This window comes from Cervus elaphus, chromosome 14 (genome assembly GCF_910594005.1).
Source record: "Cervus elaphus chromosome 14, mCerEla1.1, whole genome shotgun sequence".
Taxonomy (NCBI): Eukaryota; Metazoa; Chordata; class Mammalia; order Artiodactyla; family Cervidae; genus Cervus; species Cervus elaphus.
The window spans coordinates 741,220-757,112 of record NC_057828.1 but is presented as its reverse complement, the minus strand read 5'-3'; positions in this window follow the sequence as shown (position 1 = coordinate 757,112).

Below are 15,893 nucleotides of genomic sequence, written 5' to 3'. Positions count from 1 at the left end.
GGGGGAAGTCTCATGGTTTTTCTCGAGTTGCGGCGGGAACCTGGGGTATATTCTCGAGTTACGACGGGGATGGCCCTTCCACCCACGTGTTTCTTCAGCGACGTCAGGACTCCTGCCTAGTTGCGAGGAACAACTCTGGATTCTCCTCGAGGCTTGGCAGGGCAATTGGGACGCCTCTCCAGCTGAGGCGGGAGACCAAGTGTCCCTTTTCAAGTGCCACAGGTATCCTGGGTCTCCTATCAAGTTTCACGAGAAGTCAGGCATCGTCTCCTTTGGAGGCACTGATCTCCGCGTACCTCTGGAGTTTTCAAAGGATGTGAGGCTATCGGTCGCGATGAGGTGGGGAACTAAGTCTATCTCTGTGCTTTCCACAGGGGATTCAGACATCCTTTCGTCCTGGGAGATGCAAGACGAGCCTGCATTGAAGTCACTGCAGGGATATCCGGCCTTATTTCGAGTCAGGGCATCGCGGTGTCCATTCCATTTGAGGCCGCAAACTCAGGGTCCCTCTCACATACCTAGAGCTGAGAGAAGCCTCCTCTTGAGGTGCTTGTGGTAAGGTGGTATTCCTCAGGAGTCGAAGCCAGGGACTAACCTCTCATCTCGTGTTGATTCTTGGTCCACGGAGCTCTTTCGTGTTGCTACAGTGACTTCAGGATCCCTCTAGCCTTGAAACAGTGTTCTTGGGGTTTCTCTGGAGTGCCATCAAGGAAATCAAGGCTCCTTTCATGTGTGATGTGCAACACGGAATTGCTCTGCACGCAGTGCAGGGGAATCGGGCCTCATCTCGCGGCGAGGGGGAAGTCTCATGGTTTTTCTCGAGTTGCGGCGGGAACCTGGGGTATATTCTCGAGTTACGACGGGGATGGCCCTTCCACACACGTGTGTGTTCAGCCATGTCAGGACTCCTGCCTAGTTGCGAGGGACAACTCGGGATTCTCCTCGAGGCTTTGCAGGGCAATTGGGACGCCTCTCCAGCTGAGACGGGAGACCAAGGGTCCCTTTCCACGTGCCACAGGAATCCTGGGACTCCTATCAAGTTTCACGAGGAGTCAGGCATCGTCTCCTTTGGAGGCTCTGATCTCCGCGTACCTCTGGAGTTTTCAAAGGATGTGAGGCCTCCGGTCGCGATGAGGTGGGGAACTAGGTCTTTCTCTGTGGTCTCCACAGGGGATTCAGACATCCTTTCATCTTGGGAGATGCAAGACGAGCCTGCATTCAAGTCACTGCAGGGATATCCAGCCTTATTTCGCGTCAGGGCATCGCGGTGTCCATTCCACTTGAGGCCGTAAACTCAGGGTCCCTCTCACATGCCTAGAGCTGAGTGAAGTCTCCTCTTGAGTTGCTTGTGGTAAGGTGGTATTCCTCTGGAGTCGAAGCCAGGGACTAACCTCTCATCTCGAGTTGATTTTTGGCCCACGGAGCTCTTTCGTGTTGCTACAGTGACCTCACGATCCCTCTAGCCTTGAAACAGTGTTCTTGGGGTTTCTCTGGAGTGCCATCAAGGAAATCAAGGCTCCTTTCATGTGTGATGTGCAAGACGGAATTGCTCTGCACGCAGTGCAGGGGAATCGGGCCTCATCTCGCGGCGAGGGGGAAGTCTCATGGTTTTTCTCGAGTTGCGGCGGGAACCTGGGGTATATTCTCGAGTTACGACGGGGATGGCCCTTCCACCCACGTGTTTCTTCAGCGACGTCAGGACTCCTGCCTAGTTGCGAGGAACAACTCTGGATTCTCCTCGAGGCTTGGCAGGGCAATTGGGACGCCTCTCCAGCTGAGGCGGGAGACCAAGTGTCCCTTTCCAAGTGCCACAGGTATCCTGGGTCTCCTATCAAGTTTCACGAGGAGTCAGGCATCGTCTCCTTTGGAGGCACTGATCTCCGCGTACCTCTGGAGTTTTCAAAGGATGTGAGGCTATCGGTCGCGATGAGGTGGGGAACTAAGTCTATCTCTGTGCTTTCCACAGGGGATTCAGACATCCTTTCGTCCTGGGAGATGCAAGACGAGCCTGCATTGAAGTCACTGCAGGGATATCCGGCCTTATTTCGAGTCAGGGCATCGCGGTGTCCATTCCATTTGAGGCCGCAAACTCAGGGTCCCTCTCACACACCTAGAGCTGAGAGAAGCCTCCTCTTGAGGTGCTTGTGGTAAGGTGGTATTCCTCAGGAGTCGAAGCCAGGGACTAACCTCTCATCTCGTGTTGATTCTTGGTCCACGGAGCTCTTTCGTGTTGCTACAGTGACTTCAGGATCCCTCTAGCCTTGAAACAGTGTTCTTGGGGTTTCTCTGGAGTGCCATCAAGGAAATCAAGGCTCCTTTCATGTGTGATGTGCAACACGGAATTGCTCTGCACGCAGTGCAGGGAAATCGGGCCTCCTCTCGCGGCGAGGGGGAAGTCTCATGGTTTTTCTCGAGTTGCGGCGGGAACCTGGGGTATATTCTCGAGTTACGACGGGGATGGCCCTTCCACCCACGTGTTTCTTCAGCGACGTCAGGACTCCTGCCTAGTTGCGAGGGACAACTCGGGATTCTCCTCGAGGCTTTGCAGGGCAATTGGGATGCCTCTCCAGCTGAGACGGGAGACCAAGGTTCCCTTTCCACGTGCCACAGGAATCCTGGGTCTCCTATCAAGTTTCACGAGGAGTCAGGCATCGTTTCCTTTGGAGACACTGATCTCCGCATACCTCTGGAGTTTTCAAAGGATTTGAGGCCTCCTGTCGCAATGAGGTGGGGAACTAGGTCTTTGTCTGTGGTCTCCACAGGGGATTCAGACACCCTTTCGTCTTGGGAGATGCAAGACGAGCCTGCATTCCAGTCACTGCAGGGATATCCAGCCTTATTTCGAGTCAGGTCATCGCGGTGTCCATTCCACTTGAGGCCGCAAACTCAGGGTCCCTCTCACATACCTAGAGCTGAGAGAAACCTCCTCTTGAGGTGCTTATGGTAAGGTGGTATTCCTCTGTAGTCGAAGCCAGGGACTAACCTCTCATCTCGAGTTGATTTTTGGTCCACGGAGCTCTTTCGTGTTGCTACAGGGACCTCAGGATCCCTCTAGCCTTGAAACAGTGTTCTTGGGGTTTCTCTGGAGTGCCATCAAGGAAATCAAGGCTCCTTTCATATGTGATGTGCAAGACGGAATTGCTCTGCACGCAGTACAGTGGAATCGGGCCTCATCTCGCATCGAGGGGGAAGTCTCATGGTTTTTCTCGAGTTGCGGCGGGAACCTGGGTTATATTCTCGAGTTACGACGGGGATGGCCCTTCCACCCACGTGTTTGTTCAGCCACGTCAGGACTCCTGCCTAGTTGCGAGGGACAACTCGGGATTCTCCTCGAGGCTTGGCACGGCAATTGGAACGCCTCTCCAGCTGAGGCGGGAGACCAAGGGTCCCTTTCCACGTGCCACAAGAATCCTGGGACTCCTATCAAGTTTCACGAGGAGTCAGGTATCATCTCCTTTGGCGGCACTGATCTCCGCGTACCTCTGGAGTTTTCAAAGGATGTGAGGCCCCCGTCGCGATGAGGTGGGGAACTAGGTGTTTCTCTGTGGTCTCCACAGGGGATTCAGACATCCTTTCTTCTTGGGAGATGCAAGACGAGCCTGCATTCAAGTCACTGCAGGGATATCCGGCCTTATTTCGAGTCAGGGCATCGCGGTGTCCATTCCACTTGAGGCCGCAAACTCAGGGTCCCTCTCACATACCTAGAGCTGAGAGAAGCCTCCTCTTGAGGTGCTTGTGGTAAGGTGGTATTCCTCTGGAGTCGAAGCCAGGGACTAACCTCTCATCTCGAGTTGATTTTTGGCCCACGGAGCTCTTTCGTGTTGCTACAGTGACCTCAGGATCCCTCTAGCCTTGAAACAGTGTTCTTGGGGTTTCTCTGGAGTGCCATCAAGGAAATCAAGGCTCCTTTCATGTGTGATGTGCAACACGGAATTGCTCTGCACGCAGTGCAGGGGAATCGGGCCTCATCTCGCGGCGAGGGGGAAGTCTCATGGTTTTTCTCGAGTTGCGGCGGGAACCTGAGGTATATTCTCGAGTTACGACGGGGATGGCCCTTCCACCCACGTGTTTCTTCAGCGACGTCAGGACTCCTGCCTAGTTGCGAGGGACAACTCGGGATTCTCCTCGAGGCTTTGCAGGGCAATTGGGATGCCTCTCCAGCTGAGACGGGAGACCAAGGGTCCCTTTCCACGTGCCACAGGAATCCTGGGTCTCCTATCAAGTTTCACGAGGAGTCAGGCATCGTTTCCTTTGGAGGCACTGATCTCCGCATACCTCTGGAGTTTTCAAAGGATTTGAGGCCTCCTGTCGCAATGAGGTGGGGAACTAGGTCTTTCTCTGTGGTCTCCACAGGGGATTCAGACACCCTTTCGTCTTGGGAGATGCAAGACGAGCCTGCATTCCAGTCACTGCAGGGATATCCAGCCTTATTTCGAGTCAGGTCATCGCGGTGTCCATTCCACTTGAGGCCGCAAACTCAGGGTCCCTCTCACATACCTAGAGCTGAGAGAAGCCTCCTCTTGAGGTGCTTATGGTAAGGTGGTATTCCTCAGGAGTCGAAGCCAGGGACTAACCTCTCATCTCGAGTTGATTTTTGGTCCACGGAGCTCTTTCGTGTTGCTACAGGGACCTCAGGATCCCTCTAGCCTTGAAACAGTGTTCTTGGGGTTTCTCTGGAGTGCCATGAAGGAAATCAAGGCTCCTTTCATATGTGATGTGCAAGACGGAATTGCTCTGCACGCAGTACAGTGGAATCGGGCCTCATCTCGCATCGAGGGGGAAGTCTCATGGTTTTTCTCGAGTTGCGGCGGGAACCTGGGGTATATTCTCGAGTTACGACGGGGATGGCCCTTCCACCCACGTGTTTGTTCAGCCACGTCAGGACTCCTGCCTAGTTGCGAGGGACAACTCGGGATTCTCCTCGAGGCTTGGCACGGCAATTGGAACGCCTCTCCAGCTGAGGCGGGAGACCAAGGGTCCCTTTCCACGTGCCACAAGAATCCTGGGACTCCTATCAAGTTTCACGAGGAGTCAGGCATCGTCTCCTTTGGAGGCACTGATCTCCGCGTACCTCTGGAGTTTTCAAAGGATGTGAGGCCTCCGGTCGCGATGAGGTGGGGAACTAGGTGTTTCTCTGTGGTCTCCACAGGGGATTCAGACATCCTTTCTTCTTGGGAGATGCAAGACGAGCCTGCATTCCAGTCACTGCAGGGATATCCGTCCTTATTTCGAGTCAGGGCATCGCGGTGTCCATTCCACTTGAGGCCGCAAACTCAGGGTCCCTCTCACATACCTAGAGCTGAGAGAAGCCTCCTCTTGAGGTGCTTGTGGTAAGGTTGTATTCCTCTGGAGTCGAAGCCAGGGACTAACCTCTCATCTCGAGTTGATTTTTGGCCCACGGAGCTCTTTCGTGTTGCTACAGTGACCTCAGGATCCCTCTAGCCTTGAAACAGTGTTCTTGGGGTTTCTCTGGAGTGCCATCAAGGAAATCAAGGCTCCTTTCATGTGTGATGTGCAACACGGAATTGCTCTGCACGCAATGCAGGGGAATCGGGCCTCATCTCGCGGCGAGGGGGAAGTCTCATGGTTTTTCTCGAGTTGCGGCGGGAACCTGGGGTATATTCTCGAGATACGACCGGGATGGCCCTTCCACCCACGTGTTTCTTCAGCGACGTCAGGACTCCTGCCTAGTTGCGAGGGACAACTCTGGATTCTCCTCGAGGCTTGGCAGGGCAATTGGGACGCCTCTCCAGCTGAGGCGGGAGACCAAGTGTCCCTTTCCAAGTGCCACAGGAATCCTGGGACTCCTATCAAGTTTCACGAGGAGTCAGGCATCGTCTCCTTTGGAGGCACTGATCTCCGCGTACCTCTGGAGTTTTCAAAGGATGTGAGGCTATCGGTCGCGATGAGGTGGGGAACTAAGTCTTTCTCTGTGCTATCCACAGGGGATTCAGACATCCTTTCGTCCTGGGAAATGCAAGACGAGCCTGCATTGCAGTCACTGCAGGGATATCCAGCCTTATTTCGAGTCAGGGCATCGCGGTGTCCATTCCACTTGAGGCCGCAAACTCAGGGTCCCTCTCACATACCTAGAGCTGAGAGAAGCCTCCTCTTGAGGTGCTTGTGGTAAGGTGGTATACCTCTGGAGACGAATCCAGGGACTAACCTCTCTTTTCGACTTGATTTTTGGTCCACAGAGTTCTTTCGTGTTGCTACAGTGACCTCAGGATCCCTCTATCCTTGAAACAGTGTTCTTGGGGTTTCTCTGGAGTGCCATGAAGGAAATCAAGGCTCCTTTCATGTGTGATGTGCAAGACGGAATTGCTCTGCACGCAGTACAGGGGAATCGGGCCTCATCTCGCATCGAGGGGGAAGTCTCATGGTTTTTCTCGAGTTGCGGCGGGAACCTGGGGTATATTCTCGAGTTACGACGGGGATGGCCCTTCCACCCACGTGTTTGTTCAGCCACGTCAGGACTCCTGCCTAGTTGCGAGGGACAACTCGGGATTCTCCTCGAGGCTTGGCACGGCAATTGGAACGCCTCTCCAGCTGAGGCGGGAGACCAAGGGTCCCTTTCCACGTGCCACAAGAATCCTGGGACTCCTATCAAGTTTCACGAGGAGTCAGGTATCATCTCCTTTGGAGGCACTGATCTACGCGTACCTCTGGAGTTTTCAAAGGATGTGAGGCCCCCGTCGCGATGAGGTGGGGAACTAGGTGTTTCTCTGTGGTCTCCACAGGGGATTCAGACATCCTTTCTTCTTGGGAGATGCAAGACGAGCCTGCATTCAAGTCACTGCAGGGATATCCGGCCTTATTTCGAGTCAGGGCATCGCGGTGTCCATTCCACTTGAGGCCGCAAACTCAGGGTCCCTCTCACATACCTAGAGCTGAGAGAAGCCTCCTCTTGAGGTGCTTGTGGTAAGGTGGTATTCCTCTGGAGTCGAAGCCAGGGACTAACCTCTCATCTCGAGTTGATTTTTGGCCCACGGAGCTCTTTCGTGTTGCTACAGTGACCTCAGGATCCCTCTAGCCTTGAAACAGTGTTCTTGGGGTTTCTCTGGAGTGCCATCAAGGAAATCAAGGCTCCTTTCATGTGTGATGTGCAACACGGAATTGCTCTGCACGCAGTGCAGGGGAATCGGGCCTCATCTCGCGGCGAGGGGGAAGTCTCATGGTTTTTCTCGAGTTGCGGCGGGAACCTGGGGTATATTCTCGAGTTACGACGGGGATGGCCCTTCCACCCACGTGTTTCTTCAGCGACGTCAGGACTCCTGCCTAGTTGCGAGGGACAACTCGGGATTCTCCTCGAGGCTTTGCAGGGCAATTGGGATGACTCTCCAGCTGAGACGGGAGACCAAGGGTCCCTTTCCACGTGCCACAGGAATCCTGGGTCTCCTATCAAGTTTCACGAGGAGTCAGGCATCGTTTCCTTTGGAGGCTCTGATCTCCGCATACCTCTGGAGTTTTCAAAGGATTTGAGGCCTCCTGTCGCGATGAGGTGGGGAACTAGGTCTTTCTCTGTGGTCTCCACAGGGGATTCAGACACCCTTTCGTCTTGGGAGATGCAAGACGAGCCTGCATTCCAGTCACTGCAGGGATATCCAGCCTTATTTCGAGTCAGGTCATCGCGGTGTCCATTCCACTTGAGGCCGCAAACTCAGGGTCCCTCTCACATACCTAGAGCTGAGAGAAGCCTCCTCTTGAGGTGCTTATGGTAAGGTGGTATTCCTCTGTAGTCGAAGCCAGGGACTAACCTCTCATCTCGAGTTGATTTTTGGTCCACGGAGCTTTTTCGTGTTGCTACAGGGACCTCAGGATCCCTCTAGCCTTGAAACAGTGTTCTTGGGGTTTCTCTGGAGTGCCATGAAGGAAATCAAGGCTCCTTTCATATGTGATGTGCAAGACGGAATTGCTCTGCACGCAGTACAGTGGAATCGGGCCTCATCTCGCATCGAGGGGGAAGTCTCATGGTTTTTCTCGAGTTGCGGCGGGAACCTGGGGTATATTCTCGAGTTACGACGGGGATGGCCCTTCCACCCACGTGTTTGTTCAGCCACGTCAGGACTCCTGCCTAGTTGCGAGGGACAACTCGGGATTCTCCTCGAGGCTTGGCACGGCAATTGGAACGCCTCTCCAGCTGAGGCGGGAGACCAAGGGTCCCTTTCCACGTGCCACAAGAATCCTGGGACTCCTATCAAGTTTCACGAGGAGTCAGGCATCGTCTCCTTTGGAGGCACTGATCTCCGCGTACCTCTGGAGTTTTCAAAGGATGTGAGGCCTCCGGTCGCGATGAGGTGGGGAACTAGGTGTTTCTCTGTGGTCTCCACAGGGGATTCAGACATCCTTTCTTCTTGGGAGATGCAAGACGAGCCTGCATTCCAGTCACTGCAGGGATATCCGTCCTTATTTCGAGTCAGGGCATCGCGGTGTCCATTCCACTTGAGGCCGCAAACTCAGGGTCCCTCTCACATACCTAGAGCTGAGAGAAGCCTCCTCTTGAGGTGCTTGTGGTAAGGTGGTATTCCTCTGGAGTCGAAGCCAGGGACTAACCTCTCATCTCGAGTTGATTTTTGGCCCACGTAGCTCTTTCGTGTTGCTACAGTGACCTCAGGATCCCTCTAGCCTTGAAACAGTGTTCTTGGGGTTTCTCTGGAGTGCCATCAAGGAAATCAAGGCTCCTTTCATGTGTGATGTGCAACACGGAATTGCTCTGCACGCAATGCAGGGGAATCGGGCCTCATCTCGCGGCGAGGGGGAAGTCTCATGGTTTTTCTCGAGTTGCGGCGGGAACCTGGGGTATATTCTCGAGATACGACCGGGATGGCCCTTCCACCCACGTGTTTCTTCAGCGACGTCAGGACTCCTGCCTAGTTGCGAGGGACAACTCTGGATTCTCCTCGAGGCTTGGCAGGGCAATTGGGACGCCTCTCCAGCTGAGGCGGGAGACCAAGTGTCCCTTTCCACGTGCCACAGGAATCCTGGGTCTCCTATCAAGTTTCACGAGGAGTCAGGCATCGTCTCCTTTGGAGGCGCTGATCTCCGCGTACCTCTGGAGTTTTCAAAGGATGTGAGGCATCGGGTCGCGATGAGGTGGGGAACTAGGTGTTTCTCTGTGGTCTCCACAGGGGATTCAGACATCCTTTCGTCTTGGGAGATGCAAGACGAGCCTGCATTCCAGTCACTGCAGGGATATCCGTCCTTATTTCGAGTCAGGGCATCGCGGTGTCCATTCCACTTGAGGCCGCAAACTCAGGGTCCCTCTCACATACCTAGAGCTGAGAGAAGCCTCCTCTTGAGGTGCTTGTGGTAAGGTGGTATTCCTCTGGAGACGAATCCAGGGACTAACCTCTCTTTTCGACTTGATTTTTGGTCCACAGAGTTCTTTCGTGTTGCTACAGTGACCTCAGGATCCCTCTATCCTTGAAACAGTGTTCTTGGGGTTTCTCTGGAGTGCCATGAAGGAAATCAAGGCTCCTTTCATATGTGATGTGCAAGACGGAATTGCTCTGCACGCAGTACAGTGGAATCGGGCCTCATCTCGCATCGAGGGGGAAGTCTCATGGTTTTTCTCGAGTTGCGGCGGGAACCTGGGGTATATTCTCGAGTTACGACGGGGATGGCCCTTCCACCCACGTGTTTGTTCAGCCACGTCAGGACTCCTGCCTAGTTGCGAGGGACAACTCGGGATTCTCCTCGAGGCTTAGCACGGCAATTGGAACGCCTCTCCAGCTGAGGCGGGAGACCAAGTGTCCCTTTCCACGTGCCACAAGAATCCTGGGACTCCTATCAAGTTTCACGAGGAGTCAGGCATCGTCTCCTTTGGAGGCACTGATCTCCGCGTACCTCTGGAGTTTTCAAAGGATGTGAGGCCTCCGGTCGCGATGAGGTGGGGAACTAGGTGTTTCTCTGTGGTCTCCACAGGGGATTCAGACATCCTTTCTTCTTGGGAGATGCAAGACGAGCCTGCATTCAAGTCACTGCAGGGATATCCGGCCTTATTTCGAGTCAGGGCATCGCGGTGTCCATTCCACTTGAGGCCGCAAACTCAGGGTCCCTCTCACATACCTAGAGCTGAGAGAAGCCTCCTCTTGAGGTGCTTGTGGTAAGGTGGTATTCCTCTGGAGTCGAAGCCAGGGACTAACCTCTCATCTCGAGTTGATTTTTGGCCCACGGAGCTCTTTTGTGTTGCTACAGTGACCTCAGGATCCCTCTAGCCTTGAAACAGTGTTCTTGGGGTTTCTCTGGAGTGCCATCAAGGAAATCAAGGCTCCTTTCATGTGTGATGTGCAACACGGAATTGCTCTGCACGCAGTGCAGGGGAATCGGGCCTCATCTCGCGGCGAGGGGGAAGTCTCATGGTTTTTCTCGAGTTGCGGCGGGAACCTGGGGTATATTCTCGAGTTACGACGGGGATGGCCCTTCCACCCACGTGTTTCTTCAGCGACGTCAGGACTCGTGCCTAGTTGCGAGGGACAACTCGGGATTCTCCTCGAGGCTTTGCAGGGCAATTGGGACGCCTCTCCAGCTGAGACGGGAGACCAAGGGTCCCTTTCCACGTGCCACAGGAATCCTGGGTCTCCTATCAAGTTTCACGAGGAGTCAGGCATCGTCTCCTTTGGAGGCGCTGATCTCCGCGTACCTCTGGAGTTTTCAAAGGATGTGAGGCATCGGGTCTCGATGAGGTGGGGAACTAGGTGTTTCTCTGTGGTCTCCACAGGGGATTCAGACATCCTTTCGTCTTGGGAGATGCAAGACGAGCCTGCATTCCAGTCACTGCAGGGATATCCGTCCTTATTTCGAGTCAGGGCATCGCGGTGTCCATTCCACTTGAGGCCGCAAACTCAGGGTCCCTCTCACATACCTAGAGCTGAGAGAAGCCTCCTCTTGAGGTGCTTGTGGTAAGGTGGTATTCCTCTGGAGACGAATCCAGGGACTAACCTCTCTTTTCGACTTGATTTTTGGTCCACAGAGTTCTTTCGTGTTGCTACAGTGACCTCAGGATCCCTCTATCCTTGAAACAGTGTTCTTGGGGTTTCTCTGGAGTGCCATGAAGGAAATCAAGGCTCCTTTCATATGTGATGTGCAAGACGGAATTGCTCTGCATGCAGTACAGTGGAATCGGGCCTCATCTCGCATCGAGGGGGAAGTCTCATGGTTTTTCTCGAGTTGCGGCGGGAACCTGGGGTATATTCTCGAGTTACGACGGGGATGGCCCTTCCACCCACGTGTTTGTTCAGCCACGTCAGGACTCCTGCCTAGTTGCGAGGGACAACTCGGGATTCTCCTCGAGGCTTGGCACGGCAATTGGAACGCCTCTCCAGCTGAGGCGGGAGACCAAGGGTCCCTTTCCACGTGCCACAAGAATCCTGGGACTCCTATCAAGTTTCACGAGGAGTCAGGCATCGTCTCCTTTGGAGGCACTGATCTCCGCGTACCTCTGGAGTTTTCAAAGGATGTGAGGCCTCCGGTCGCGATGAGGTGGGGAACTAGGTGTTTCTCTGTTGTCTCCACAGGGGATTCAGACATCCTTTCTTCTTGGGAGATGCAAGACGAGCCTGCATTCCAGTCACTGCAGGGATATCCGTCCTTATTTCGAGTCAGGGCATCGCGGTGTCCATTCCACTTGAGGCCGCAAACTCAGGGTCCCTCTCACATACCTAGAGCTGAGAGAAGCCTCCTCTTGAGGTGCTTGTCGTAAGGTGGTATTCCTCTGGAGTCGAAGCCAGGGACTAACCTCTCATCTCGAGTTGATTTTTGGCCCACGGAGCTCTTTCGTGTTGCTACAGTGACCTCAGGATCCCTCTAGCCTTGAAACAGTGTTCTTGGGGTTTCTCTGGAGTGCCATCAAGGAAATCAAGGCTCCTTTCATGTGTGATGTGCAACACGGAATTGCTCTGCACGCAGTGCAGGGGAATCGGGCCTCATCTCGCGGCGAGGGGGAAGTCTCATGGTTTTTCTCGAGTTGCGGCGGGAACCTGGGGTATATTCTCGAGTTACGACGGGGATGGCCCTTCCACCCACGTGTTTCTTCAGCGACGTCAGGACTCCTGCCTAGTTGCGAGGGACAACTCTGGATTCTCCTCGAGGCTTGGCAGGGCAATTGGGACGCCTCTCCAGCTGAGGCGGGAGACCAAGTGTCCCTTTCCAAGTGCCACAGGAATCCTGGGACTCCTATCAAGTTGCACGAGGAGTCAGGCATCGTCTCCTTTGGAGGCACTGATCTCCGCGTACCTCTGAAGTTTTCAAAGGATGTGAGGCTATCGGTCGCGATGAGGTGGGGAACTAAGTCTTTCTCTGTGCTATCCACAGGGGATTCAGACATCCTTTCGTCCTGGGAAATGCAAGACGAGCCTGCATTGAAGTCACTGCAGGGATATCCAGCCTTATTTCGAGTCAGGGCATCGCGGTGTCCATTCCACTTGAGGCCGCAAACTCAGGGTCCCTCTCACATACCTAGAGCTGAGAGAAGCCTCCTCTTGAGGTGCTTGTGGTAAGGTGGTATACCTCTGGAGACGAATCCAGGGACTAACCTCTCTTTTCGAGTTGATTTTTGGTCCACAGAGTTCTTTCGCGTTGCTACAGTGACCTCAGGATCCCTCTATCCTTGAAACAGTGTTCTTGGGGTTTCTCTGGAGTGCCATCAAGGAAATCAAGGCTCCTTTCATGTGTGATGTGCAAGACGGAATTGCTCTGCACGCAGTACAGGGGAATCGGGCCTCATCTCGCATCGAGGGGGAAGTCTCATGGTTTTTCTCGAGTTGCGGCGGAAACCTGGGGTATATTCTCGAGTTACGACGGGGATGGCCCTTCCACCCACGTGTTTGTTCAGCCACGTCAGGACTCCTGCCTAGTTGCGAGGGACAACTCGGGATTCTCCTCGAGGCTTTGCAGGGCAATTGGGACGCCTCTCCAGCTGAGACGGGAGACCAAGGGTCCCTTTCCACGTGCCACAGGAATCCTGGGTCTCCTATCAAGTTTCACGAGGAGTCAGGCATCGTCTCCTTTGGAGGCGCTGATCTCCGCGTAACTCTGGAGTTTTCAAAGGCTATGAGGCATCGGGTCGCGATGAGGTGGGGAACTAGGTCTTTCTCTGTGGTCTCCACAGGGGATTCAGACATCCTTTCGTCTTGGGAGATGCAAGACGAGCCTGCATTCCAGTCACTGCAGGGATATCCGTCCTTATTTCGAGTCAGGGCATCGCGGTGTCCATTCCACTTGAGGCCGCAAACTCAGGGTCCCTCTCACATACCTAGAGCTGAGAGAAGCCTCCTCTTGAGGTGCTTGTGGTAAGGTGGTATTCCTCTGGAGACGAATCCAGGGACTAACCTCTCTTTTCGACTTGATTTTTGGTCCACAGAGTTCTTTCGTGTTGCTACAGTGACCTCAGGATCCCTCTATCCTTGAAACAGTGTTCTTGGGGTTTCTCTGGAGTGCCATGAAGGAAATCAAGGCTCCTTTCATATGTGATGTGCAAGACGGAATTGCTCTGCACGCAGTACAGTGGAATCGGGCCTCATCTCGCATCGAGGGGGAAGTCTCATGGTTTTTCTCGAGTTGCGGCGGGAACCTGGGGTATATTCTCGAGTTACGACGGGGATGGCCCTTCCACCCACGTGTTTGTTCAGCCACGTCAGGACTCCTGCCTAGTTGCGAGGGACAACTCGGGATTCTCCTCGAGGCTTGGCACGGCAATTGGAACGCCTCTCCAGCTGAGGCGGGAGACCAAGGGTCCCTTTCCACGTGCCACAAGAATCCTGGGACTCCTATCAAGTTTCACGAGGAGTCAGGCATCGTCTCCTTTGGAGGCACTGATCTCCGCGTACCTCTGGAGTTTTCAAAGGATGTGAGGCCTCCGGTCGCGATGATGTGGGGAACTAGGTGTTTCTCTGTGGTCTCCACAGGGGATTCAGACATCCTTTCTTCTTGGGAGATGCAAGACGAGCCTGCATTCAAGTCACTGCAGGGATATCCGGCCTTATTTCGAGTCAGGGCATCGCGGTGTCCATTCCACTTGAGGCCGCAAACTCAGGGTCCCTCTCACATACCTAGAGCTGAGAGAAGCCTCCTCTTGAGGTGCTTGTGGTAAGGTGGTATTCCTCTGGAGTCGAAGCCAGGGACTAACCTCTCATCTCGAGTTGATTTTTGGCCCACGGAGCTCTTTCGTGTTGCTACAGTGACCTCAGGATCCCTCTAGCCTTGAAACAGTGTTCTTGGGGTTTCTCTGGAGTGCCATCAAGGAAATCAAGGCTCCTTTCATGTGTGATGTGCAACACGGAATTGCTCTGCACGCAGTGCAGGGGAATCGGGCCTCATCTCGCGGCGAGGGGGAAGTCTCATGGTTTTTCTCGAGTTGCGGCGGGAACCTGGGGTATATTCTCGAGTTACGACGGGGATGGCCCTTCCACCCACGTGTTTCTTCAGCGACGTCAGGACTCCTGCCTAGTTGCGAGGGACAACTCGGGATTCTCCTCGAGGCTTTGCAGGGCAATTGGGACGCCTCTCCAGCTGAGACGGGAGACCAAGGGTCCCTTTCCACGTGCCACAGGAATCCTGGGTCTCCTATCAAGTTTCACGAGGAGTCAGGCATCGTCTCCTTTGGAGGCGCTGATCTCCGCGTACCTCTGGAGTTTTCAAAGGATGTGAGGCATCGGGTCGCGATGAGGTGGGGAACTAGGTGTTTCTCTGTGGTCTCCACAGGGGATTCAGACATCCTTTCGTCTTGGGAGATGCAAGACGAGCCTGCATTCCAGTCACTGCAGGGATATCCGTCCTTATTTCGAGTCAGGGCATCGCGGTGTCCATTCCACTTGAGGCCGCAAACTCAGGGTCCCTCTCACATACCTAGAGCTGAGAGAAGCCTCCTCTTGAGGTGCTTGTGGTAAGGTGGTATTCCTCTGGAGACGAATCCAGGGACTAACCTCTCTTTTCGACTTGATTTTTGGTCCACAGAGTTCTTTCGTGTTGCTACAGTGACCTCAGGATCCCTCTATCCTTGAAACAGTGTTCTTGGGGTTTCTCTGGAGTGCCATGAAGGAAATCAAGGCACCTTTCATATGTGATGTGCAAGACGGAATTGCTCTGCATGCAGTACAGTGGAATCGGGCCTCATCTCGCATCGAGGGGGAAGTCTCATGGTTTTTCTCGAGTTGCGGCGGGAACCTGGGGTATATTCTCGAGTTACGACGGGGATGGCCCTTCCACCCACGTGTTTGTTCAGCCACGTCAGGACTCCTGCCTAGTTGCGAGGGACAACTCGGGATTCTCCTCGAGGCTTGGCACGGCAATTGGAACGCCTCTCCAGCTGAGGCGGGAGACCAAGGGTCCCTTTCCACGTGCCACAAGAATCCTGGGACTCCTATCAAGTTTCACGAGGAGTCAGGCATCGTCTCCTTTGGAGGCACTGATCTCCGCGTACCTCTGGAGTTTTCAAAGGATGTGAGGCCTCCGGTCGCGATGAGGTGGGGAACTAGGTGTTTCTCTGTTGTCTCCACAGGGGATTCAGACATCCTTTCTTCTTGGGAGATGCAAGACGAGCCTGCATTCCAGTCACTGCAGGGATATCCGTCCTTATTTCGAGTCAGGGCATCGCGGTGTCCATTCCACTTGAGGCCGCAAACTCAGGGTCCCTCTCACATACCTAGAGCTGAGAGAAGCCTCCTCTTGAGGTGCTTGTGGTAAGGTGGTATTCCTCTGGAGTCGAAGCCAGGGACTAACCTCTCATCTCGAGTTGATTTTTGGCCCACGGAGCTCTTTCGTGTTGCTACAGTGACCTCAGGATCCCTCTAGCCTTGAAACAGTGTTCTTGGGGTTTCTCTGGAGTGCCATCAAGGAAATCAAGGCTCCTTTCATGTGTGATGTGCAACACGGAATTGCTCTGCACGCAGTGCAGG